The 9,993-nt window shown below is 42.0% G+C and overlaps 1 protein-coding gene across 7 annotated transcripts in view; it reads left to right on the top strand.

Annotated features, from left to right (window-relative positions):
* The first annotated feature begins 6,198 nt into the window (after positions 1-6,198).
* fgfr1a (fibroblast growth factor receptor 1a) overlaps positions 6,199-9,993 on the top strand; it is a 42,349-nt gene continuing 38,554 nt past the window's right edge. For 2 of the 7 annotated variants that reach the window (XM_024438832.2, XM_024438827.2), the window contains exon 1: positions 6,200-6,861. The gene's annotated coding sequence lies outside the window, so the exon portion shown is untranslated. Of the gene's footprint in view, positions 6,878-9,993 lie in introns of all 7 variants that reach the window. The other 5 variants (XM_024438833.2, XM_024438829.2, XM_024438830.2 and 2 more) reach the window with 4 other exon arrangements.

Raw genomic sequence — 9,993 nt, 5'->3', positions numbered from 1 at the left:
ACATTCATTTTCATAGTTGATGACCTAATGCTTTTATGGACTCCTGAGTGGTGCAGCGGTCTAAGGCCCTTCGTCTCGGTGCAAGAGGCATCACTACAGACCCTGGTTCGGTCCCGGGCTGTATCACAACTGGCAGTGATCGGAGTCCCATAGAGTGGCGCACAATTGGCCCAGCGTGAAACCATCCCATTTACATCTAAGCTTTGTGTGATGAGCCTAGCTTTGGCAAGATTGAGTGCTGTGTAATAACGTGATGTGGTTTTTCAGCACGTCTGGGCTTTAGCTCATGTGCTCCCCACTAATATGTAATTTGCCCAAGTCCCATAGTATGGGTTTTTGGTTCTGCTAAGCTGAGTGTTAGGCCTAGATGTCTAGGTCTGTCTCAGATCATCCTTTGATAAGATATCTATTTCGAGTAGATTGTGTGAGGCACGATTATGCTTTCTATTTCATAATGAAGAGGCACTTTTGATACAATGCCCTAAAAATGAACGTGTTTTCTAACTGCATACAACCATCAACTCATGTTTCTGATCGCCAGTTCCAAGGCCACCTTACCCTTCCCAGCCCTAGAGCCTCCTTTTATTTTTTAGATGATGAACAGATAGGAAGATATTGGGGTTGTGAGGAAATGAATCTACCTAGTAGAAACTCTGCACTAGTTGCCTGGAGCTGTAGCCAATGCAGCAGCAGGAAGATTATGCTTGTTCAGTTTTTCATTCGAGGATAATCGTACACCTATAATACCAGAGGAACACAATGCCATTGTTTGAGGCTTGTGAGATAGCTGGGGGGTAATTTCCACCAGTAAATCTATACAGCAGCTTTTATCCTGAGTGTCAAGACGGAGTTAGTGATAAGCCACGTGGTTGCTCCTCACATTGCATATCCATACAAATAAGCATAACCATACTCTGTCACCAACATAAACTCTGTTTTTTTTGTGTATTTATCAATACAATAAAGACAACAAATTAAATAATACTAATTGATTTACTTTTTAATACTATAGGATATTGATTTCGGCCTATCCCTTCCATCTCTGCCCCCTTCCATCTCCTGTACGGCAGACCAAACTGGGACGCATGTGTCAATGCATATGAGATTAGGAGAACTTCATTTATTAGACATGCAAATCAAATGAGACATGGCAGGGGTGACATAGCATCAAAGACAATATAAAAGAGAATATAAAAGAATATAGAGAATATAAAAGATGTGATTGATCGGAGTCAGAGAGCAGTTGCTTTTATGTTTTGTAGTGAGTAAGTTACCAGATGTACTCATACTGCTGCTATTTGAAATAGTGCCAATATCCTCATATGGTTCTCTATCGAGTTACTGTGAAGTGGTTTTAGATGTGACATACAGTATTAGCTTGCTATTGCCATCAAACATGGGTTTGACATTTCTGATCTCTTGGAATGTCTCAGCCAGAGAAAAAAAAAGAAAAGCACATTTAATATTCACCACAAAACCTTATGTCTGACGGGATTTTATTTACCGGTATGTGTCATTATCTTTTGCATAGATACATCTTTAGGGTGCTTATGTACATCCTTCAAACCAGTTTATTTTATTTGTCCCCCTCCTCTCTCTCTCCCTTCCTGCCCCTCCCTTCCCACTCTCTCCCTCTCTCTCTCCTTCTCTCTCTCTCTCTCTGAGTATGCTCCTCATTAGTCTCTGTTGGTCTGGTTCACACCTCATTGCCACCTCCATTCATTGCTATATTTGGTGATAAGCTCTCTTTATTAGGTCAATGGGGGCCTTTCAGATCCGCCTGTGTGCTCTCAAAAAGAATAAGACTGGGGGTAATGGACAATTAGGTAGATTTATTCTTTCTTTCTGGCATTTTCTGTAACAAGCTTCAGTAACTGCTTCCTGTTCTAAGCAACTAACTTGTAGCCCAGCCTGAGATGAGGTATTTGTCTTTCAGTAGCAGAATCTGTAGCATAATCTGAGAGTGCTCTCTATCAAGCTCAAAGTGGAAGGGATGTACAATCCTTTAAAAATATGTTGGGTGTGGTAGTTCTTTCACCAAAAATATACTGAAATGATATGTCTAATTGCCAACACATTGACCCTCATAAAGGGAAGAAATAAAGTTCAGCTAGGGTTACATCTGGATTTTGTAGGTCATATGAAATTTTTCTTTGTCACATGCTTTGTAAACAACATGTGTGGACTAACAGTGAAATGCTTACTTACGGGCCCTTTTCAACAATGCAGAGAGAAAGAAAATAGAGAAATAATAGAAAAGTAAAACACGTAATAATAAAAGTAATAACAGATACACAATGAGTATGTCAGGTTCTCCCTTGGAGAGGTGGGTGTGGAGTCAGGCGCAGGAGAGAGCAAATTGCAAGAAAGGGCGTTTATTTACAAGTCCAAAGAACAGGAACAGGACCACAACAGTAGCCACAAAACGACAGGAACGCAGTCCAGAAAAAACACCTGTTCAACAGAACAAACCAAAACGCAACCCAAACAAATGACAGCTACATGAACAATCCCACACAAACCCAAGAGGGTAGGGTGAGATTAAATACCCCACTAATAACCTAAACTAGAACCAGGTGAGCAACAAGACAGACAAAACCAATCGAAAAAGAAAAGGGATCGGTGGCAGCTAGTAGACCGACGATGACGACCGCCGCCCAAACAGGGAGAGGAGCCACCTTCGGTGGAAGTCATGACAGAGTAACAATAATGTGGCTATATACAAGGGGTACCAGTACCAAGTCAATGTGCTGGGGTACGAGGTCATTGAGGTACATACAGTATGTACATATAACTAGGAATAAAGTGACAGATAGTAAACAGTAGCAGCAGCGTATGTGATGAGTCAAAATAGTTAGTGCAAAAAGTCAATGCAGATTGTTTGGGGTAGAAGCTGGCTTGGGGGTAGAAGCTGTTCAGGGTCCTGTTGGTTCCAGGTTTGGTGCATTCGTACAGCTTTCCATGCGGTAGCAGAGAGAACAGTCTATGATTTGGGTGGCTGGAGTCTTAACATTTTGGGGACTTCCTCTGACACCGGTATAGAAGGCTGGTATAGAAGTCCTGGATGGCAGGAAACTCAGCCCCAGGGATGTACTGGGCTGTACACACTGCCCTCTGTAGGGCCTTGCGGATTGGATGCCAAGCAGTTGTCATACCAAGCCGTGATGCAGCCAGTCAAGTTGCTCTCAATGGTGCAGCTATATAACATTTTGATGATCTGAGGGCCCATGCCAAATCTTTTCATCCTCATGAGTATGAGGAGGCGTGGTCGTGCCCTCTTCAAAACTGTGTTGGTGTATTTGGACCATGATAGATACTTAATGATGTGGACACAACGGAACTTGAAGCTCTCGACCCGCTCCACTTCAGCCCTGTCGATGTGAATGGAGGCGTGCTCAGCCCTCCGTTTCCTGTAGTCTACGATCAGCTCCTTTGTCTTGCTGACGTTGAAGGAGAGGTAATATCACATTTACATAAGTATTCAGACCCTTTACTCAGTACTTTGTTGAAGCAACTTTGGCAGTGCTTACAGCCTAGAGTCTTCTTGGGTATGACGCTAAAAGCCTGGCACACCTGTATTTGGGGAGTTTCTCCCATTCTTCTCTGCAGACCCTCTCAACCTCTGTCAGGTTGGATGGGGAATGTTGCTGCACAGCTATTTTCAGGTCTCTCCAGAGATGTTTGATTAGGTTCAAGTCCGGGCTCTGGCTGGGCCACTGAAGGACATTCAGAAACTTGTCCCAAAGCCACTCCTGTGTTGTCTTGGCTGTGGGCTTAGGGCTGTTGTCCTGTTGTAAAGTAAACCTTCACCTCATTCGGAGGTCCTGAGCGCTCTGGAGCAGATTTTCATGAAGGAGCTCTCTGTACTTTTCTCTGTTCATCTTTTCCTCGATCCTGACTAGTCTCCCAGACCCTGCCGTGGAAAAACATCCCCACATCATGATGGGGATGTTTTTCCACCACCATGCTTCACCGTAGGGATGGTGCCAGGTTTCCTGCAGACGTGACACTTGGCCTTCAGGCCAAGGAGTTCAATATTGGGTTCATAAGACCAGATAATCTTATTTCTCATGATCTGAGAGTCATTTTGGTGCCTTTTGGCAAACTCCAAGCAGGCTGTCATGTGTCTTTTACTGAGGAGTGGCTTCCGTTTGGCCACTCTACCATAAAGGCCTGATTTGTGATGTGCTGCAGAGAAGGTTCTCCCATCTCCACAGAGGAACTCTGGAGCTCTGTCAGAGTGAACATGGTCATCTCCCTCTATTGCTCAGTTTGGCCGGGCAGCTAGCTCTAGGAAATGTTTTGGTGGGTCCAAACTTCTTCCATTGAAGAATAATGGAGTCCAGTGTGTTCTTGGGGACCTTCAATGCTGCAGAAATGTTTTGTTACCCTTCCCCAGATGTTTAGCCTTGACACAATCCTGTCTTGGTGCCCTATGGACAATTCCTTTGACCTCATGACTTGGTTTTTGCTCTGACACGCACTGTCACTGGACCTTATATAGATAGGTGTATGCCTTTCCAAATCATGTCCAATCAAATGAATTTACCACAGGTGGATTCCAATCAAGTTGAAGAAACATTTCAAGGATGATCAATGGAAACAGGATGCATCTGAGCTCAATTTCTAGTCTCATAGCAAAGGATCCGAATATGTATGTAAATAAGGTATTTCTGATTTTAATGTTTTATCAATTTGAAAAAAATATCGATTTTTTTTTTTCTCCCCCTTTGACATAGTGTGGTATTGTGTGTAGATTGATGAGGATGTTTCATTTATTTAATCAGTTTTAGAATAAGGCTGTAACGTACTGTAGTTCACCGTGGCCTGCTGCTGCTGACTATTAGTCAGTGAGCTGGCTGTTGCTGCGTGAGTGAGTAAGTGATTGGTGGGGTGGAGCAGCTGGAGGGCTGTATGTGTGTTGAGAGCACTGGTTAAGAGAGCGCTGGAGCCGGCCGCTGAGTCATTTGCGCAATTCGTGATAAGTTTTTACCAGTTGTACGTAGGCTATTTAGATTGTCATTATGGAGACATCTATTTCCAACCCTCTTCCCACAAAACATATGAACGTGCGCATCACGAAATACAGCGACAAAGAATTGGAAAACAACATTAGGTGCATTAGAGCGCTTTACATAAATTCGCTCAGAGCTGGTTTAAAGTTAACTGCATTCTAATGTCTGCTCATGGAAAACCGTATCAAGTTATGGGGTTTTATGAATGCTCAGTTTTTGGGTCTCTAGCCCCGCCGCGGCGAGTGGACATTTGAAATGGACGTTATGGAACTCCCTTCTGTGCTTCTGTTATGGGGGGTGCGAAGTCCACAATGAAACTGACATTAAACGTGGAGAATGACACATTTGCATCTGTTGGCCATTAAGTAGTCTATACATTTTATTTATGCCATTGAATGCTACTGTAGCCTAACGTTACCATTTGATACGAAAAATATGTTGAAATTATGATATCGCTGGAGTCATTGCAAATCAATTTGTGCCACTTGTGTAGCCTACCTGGAGCTGGCAAACGGATTTAATAAATAGCCTATAATTTAAGTTGATTGTTGTTGTAGCCTTGTGTTATTATGCAAATATTCATGACCATGTTTAGTTCATTAATTGGAAGTTATGAATTGTGATCATGGTCACAGCTCCATCGCAAATGTATCATTCTCCATATTTATTGTCAGTATTATTGTGGACCCTGAAATTAGATGTAGACCTATCGGGGGCTATAAACTACCTGCATCTAGCTCAGTAACTCATGGCAAAATTGAATTACAATCATAAACTCAGATTTTATTCAGTAGCCTGTGCTTATTGAAATGACAAGTCAATTTCACAAATAGGTCTTTTGGTGCGGCAGGTAGCCTAGTGGTTAGAGTGTTGGGTCAATAACCGGAAGGTTCTTGGATCGAATCCCCGAGCTGACATGTTACAAAATCTTTCATTCTCTCCCTGAACAAGGCAGGTAGGCAGTCATTGTAAATAAGAATTTTTTTCTTAACTGACTTGCCTAGTTAAATACATGTTTTAAAACATGTAATTAACATCTGGCACATAGTAGTATCAATGGCGCTGTCCATGCTAAAATAGGTTTTTGGGCACTATAGTCCTCTATGGGTACGCTACAGCGGTGTTGTGGATGGGATGGCAGGGGGAGCCAGGTTTCTTCAATCCGAGTGATGCGAAAAGGCATTTGCTATGCGATGCTAGGGGGGAAGGCTTCCACGAGTCCGGAATCTCGTTGTCTATGCAGTCATTTGACCCGGGGTGGTGAGGAGAAGCCTGAGTCGAGAGAAGTTCGATAGGCATGAGCGCACAATTATTTTTATTTTTTATACATTTACCCTCTGGTCTATCGGACAGTAAAATCATAGTAAAGGAATATTTGAGCCGGTTTGCTTTTTCTTCGTGAGTAAATGGATTTATGATAAAAGACGAACGGATCTTCTATCGATTCTAAAATCTATTAGAACTGGAGTAGGCGAAATTTGTGACAAAAGTACAACTAGACTCAATCATATTTTATTGTAGCCGATGTAGGCCTATGCTAAATGTTTTCCTCTTTCTACGTAGCTACTGACATTTTGAGTTCTATGATCTGGGATTGGGGCACGCTTTTCTCAGGAGCGATTTTTTTTCTCTTGATGCCTTGCGGATTTTATTTTATTTTAGGCAAGTAGGGTAAACGTGGGTAAAGGCAAATCTCTTCTAAAAGTTTCCTCTTAATACTGGAGCGTCTTTACGGGCTAAAGTTAACGACGTTGGATATTCAAGCTTTTGTAAAGTTTTAACATCAAATCACGCACTCTGAGTACGACATTTTTCTACGCTGGCTGTTTCGTCGACCCTCAAGAAGGTAGGTTTTTTTCAAGGTGGGAATTGGAATCATTACTTATTAAGGCTACATGTTCGGCACAGAGCGTGCGGTTAGAATAACTTTTAATGAGGTATCTAGTATGATTTAGATCTGTATCAGGTATCCACATTTTGACAGATACACACAGGTCTCAGCAAGGACATTTTGTTTGTGTTTTTTATAGTCTGTAGTAGCACTAGACCCCCCTCCTATATGGAGTCCTTAGAGGGCATGTGTTTCTAGTTTGGAAACAAACCCTGACACCAATGACGCGACTAGAGCTTTTCTTTCCCCCTTTTTCACAGATTTTAGAATTTTGTTTTCCCTCTTGGGAAGTCGGTTGACAATTTATTAACATTTGGTGGTATTTTTGTATTTTAATTTGTTTTTCATGTGCTTCATTGGTTGGGAAGAGTGGGGGGCAATTCATTTGCCATCTGTGGGCGCTCAGTCACCACTGCTAACACTTAGAGAGATAACATTAAAGTTGTCAGTATTTGTTGGAATTTATTGTGACTTTCCTGCTTGATCTCTTCAATTAGCCCACACATAAACTTACATTAGGATTCAAATGACCCTAGGTCAGTGTGACAGGCAAAATGTAAATACATTTGGCATAGGGTTGTGCATCGGTTTGCATTTTAAATCAAGAAATGTTAGGGCATGGTGGCTATGCAATGTATTTTACTCTGTTTTCTTTATAATGTTTGATTTGATCATTGTTTGTCATTCCCAAGCTTTACCAAAGATATTCTATAGCCTTTTCCTCCCTCACCTATGTTACTGACAAATTACAAATACAAGTCGGTGCTTGTTTTGACATAAAACACTTTTGCGCAATAATTTGCTTGAGTGCATCTTCAAAATAGCCAATCATCTGAAATGAATATCTGAAGAACAGTTTTAGTTTCCTTAGCATGGTTCATTTACACCAGCGAGATTGGAAGTCGGTGTCATACTTTAAAGGTAGATGGGTCACCTTTTGCTTTAGAAGAAATCAGAGGAAGGGGACCACCACGCCCCTGCTCTCTCTATATATAGCACATCACTTCTTTTCTCTGCAACATTTCCAGTGGAGCCATGAAGTCATCACCCATCCTAACATCCCCAATCTTTTCAAGAGGGAAGAATCCTGATTTACACCAGCCAAGTCACTACACCATCATAGTCCATCTCCCTCAGGTTCAGCATCTTTGGATAGTTTTTAGGGGAAAGATGCTTCAGTACTCCAGAGGTGTTCTGTTAAACAAAAACAAGAAAACAATGAACGGGTTTTTGAGAATGAGCTCAGTCAAAAATGACATGCAGTGGCAAGAATGCACATGTTGAATGTACACAAAAAAAGTGTTTAGTGCGAAACAAACATTTACATTTAGCATACGCTCTTAACCAGAGCCACTTGCAAACATACTCTCAAATGCTTATTGATTGAATTAGGCTTTCTTGCTGTACAAGAACACTGCTTAGAGGTTTCAATTACAGGTTTTGATTTCGGCCCCTCGGTTGTCAGTCACAGGTAGGAGTACATACTTACTGGGAGAATAGCATATACAATGCAAACAGGTGACCGTGCTGTTTGCCGATTAATCCTTACTTGTGACTCTTCTTGAAAACAACTGACTGAGATCTACCATCTCTTGCTATGTGAATTAAGGTAAAGGATAATGTCCATGACACTCCATCTGGGTATCATCCTTTTGGCCTATGTGTTGCAAGGAAAATTTCTCCCTTCACTTTCTGTAGTACACACCTCAGTGAAAATCACTATGTGAAATCATCTGTCCGTCCCTAAAGCCCGCTTTGCCAATTTTAGTGTTGCTGATGTTGCCTTTCTTTGGAAGCAGGGTACGTATGGATAGTGTCAATGCACGCTAAAATGTTACTCCAAGTTGGTTTGAAATGAGAGGGAGAGAATGGATGGTTGAGCTAAGAGGCATTCACCAGGAAAACAGTTGTTCTGTTGAGCTGTAGGAAAGGGAGTTAAGAGTTTTCCTGCCCTCTAATTTACTGGGCTGCTGGGTTGGCACATCATTATTGTTGCTTGCTGTTGATGTGGAAAGTTGTGGCGTTAAATAACTTAGCAATATGTTCTCGAATATAGATTATGTATAACACTTACACTGAGTTTACAAAACAGTAAGAAGACTGACTAGGTGAATACAGGTGAAAGTTATGATCCCTTATTGATGTCACTTGTTAAATCCACTTCAATCAGTGTAATGAAGTGGAGGGGACAGGTTAAATAAGGATTTTTAAGCCCGGAGACAATTGAGGCATGGATTATATATGTGTGCCTCTCAGAGGATGAATGGGCAAGACAAAATATTTAAGTGCCTTTTGAATGGGGTATGGTAGTGTTTCTAATGTTTGGTTTACTCTGTGTATGTCAAAAAATAGACTGAAGTTACACATCTTTTGAAATGGAGATCAGCTACAATACAATAGTGTGCATAATAACTAAAAATAGTTGTGCACTTGGGAAAATTCGAAGGACCTAACAAATGTGACTGCTGCCGTCATGTGAAAGCATCATAACTGGGTGTATTTGACACATTTAAGTCCTCAAAATTGAACTGACAACAACATGGTTGTAGGCATGAAAACCAACAACAACGAGTCAGCCTATAGGGAGAAGGTAAGTGAACTGGCATTGTGGTGCCAGGACAACAACCTCTCCCTCAACATCAGCAAAACAAAGGAGTTGATTGTTGACTACAGGAAGAAGAGGAGGGAATACGCCCTGGTCCATATCAATGGGACTGCAGTTGAGAAAGTCCACATCACTGAGGATTTGACATGGACCAACAACACCACCAATCTTGTCGGGAGGGCAAGTGCCTTTACAACAGTGCCTTTACTTCCTAAAGTGGCTGAAGAAATTTGGCATGCCAGCCAGGTCCACTCCAAATACTACTACTGCACCATCGAGAGTGTCCTGACCAGTTGCATCACAGCCCGGTACGGGATTTGCTCTGTCCATGACCGTAAGGCCCTCCAGCGGGTGGTGAAGAAGGTTCAGTATATCACTGTGGTTGTGTTCCCACCCATCCAAGACATCTACACAAAATGGTGCCTGAGGAAGCCCAATAGCATCATCAAGTACCCAGCCACAAGCTGTTCACTCCCTTATCG

Source organism: Oncorhynchus tshawytscha, linkage group LG12 (genome assembly GCF_018296145.1).
Source record: "Oncorhynchus tshawytscha isolate Ot180627B linkage group LG12, Otsh_v2.0, whole genome shotgun sequence".
Lineage (NCBI taxonomy): Eukaryota > Metazoa > Chordata > Actinopteri > Salmoniformes > Salmonidae > Oncorhynchus > Oncorhynchus tshawytscha.
Note: the sequence above shows the minus strand (reverse complement) of the source record. Positions and strands in the feature narration are given on the sequence as shown.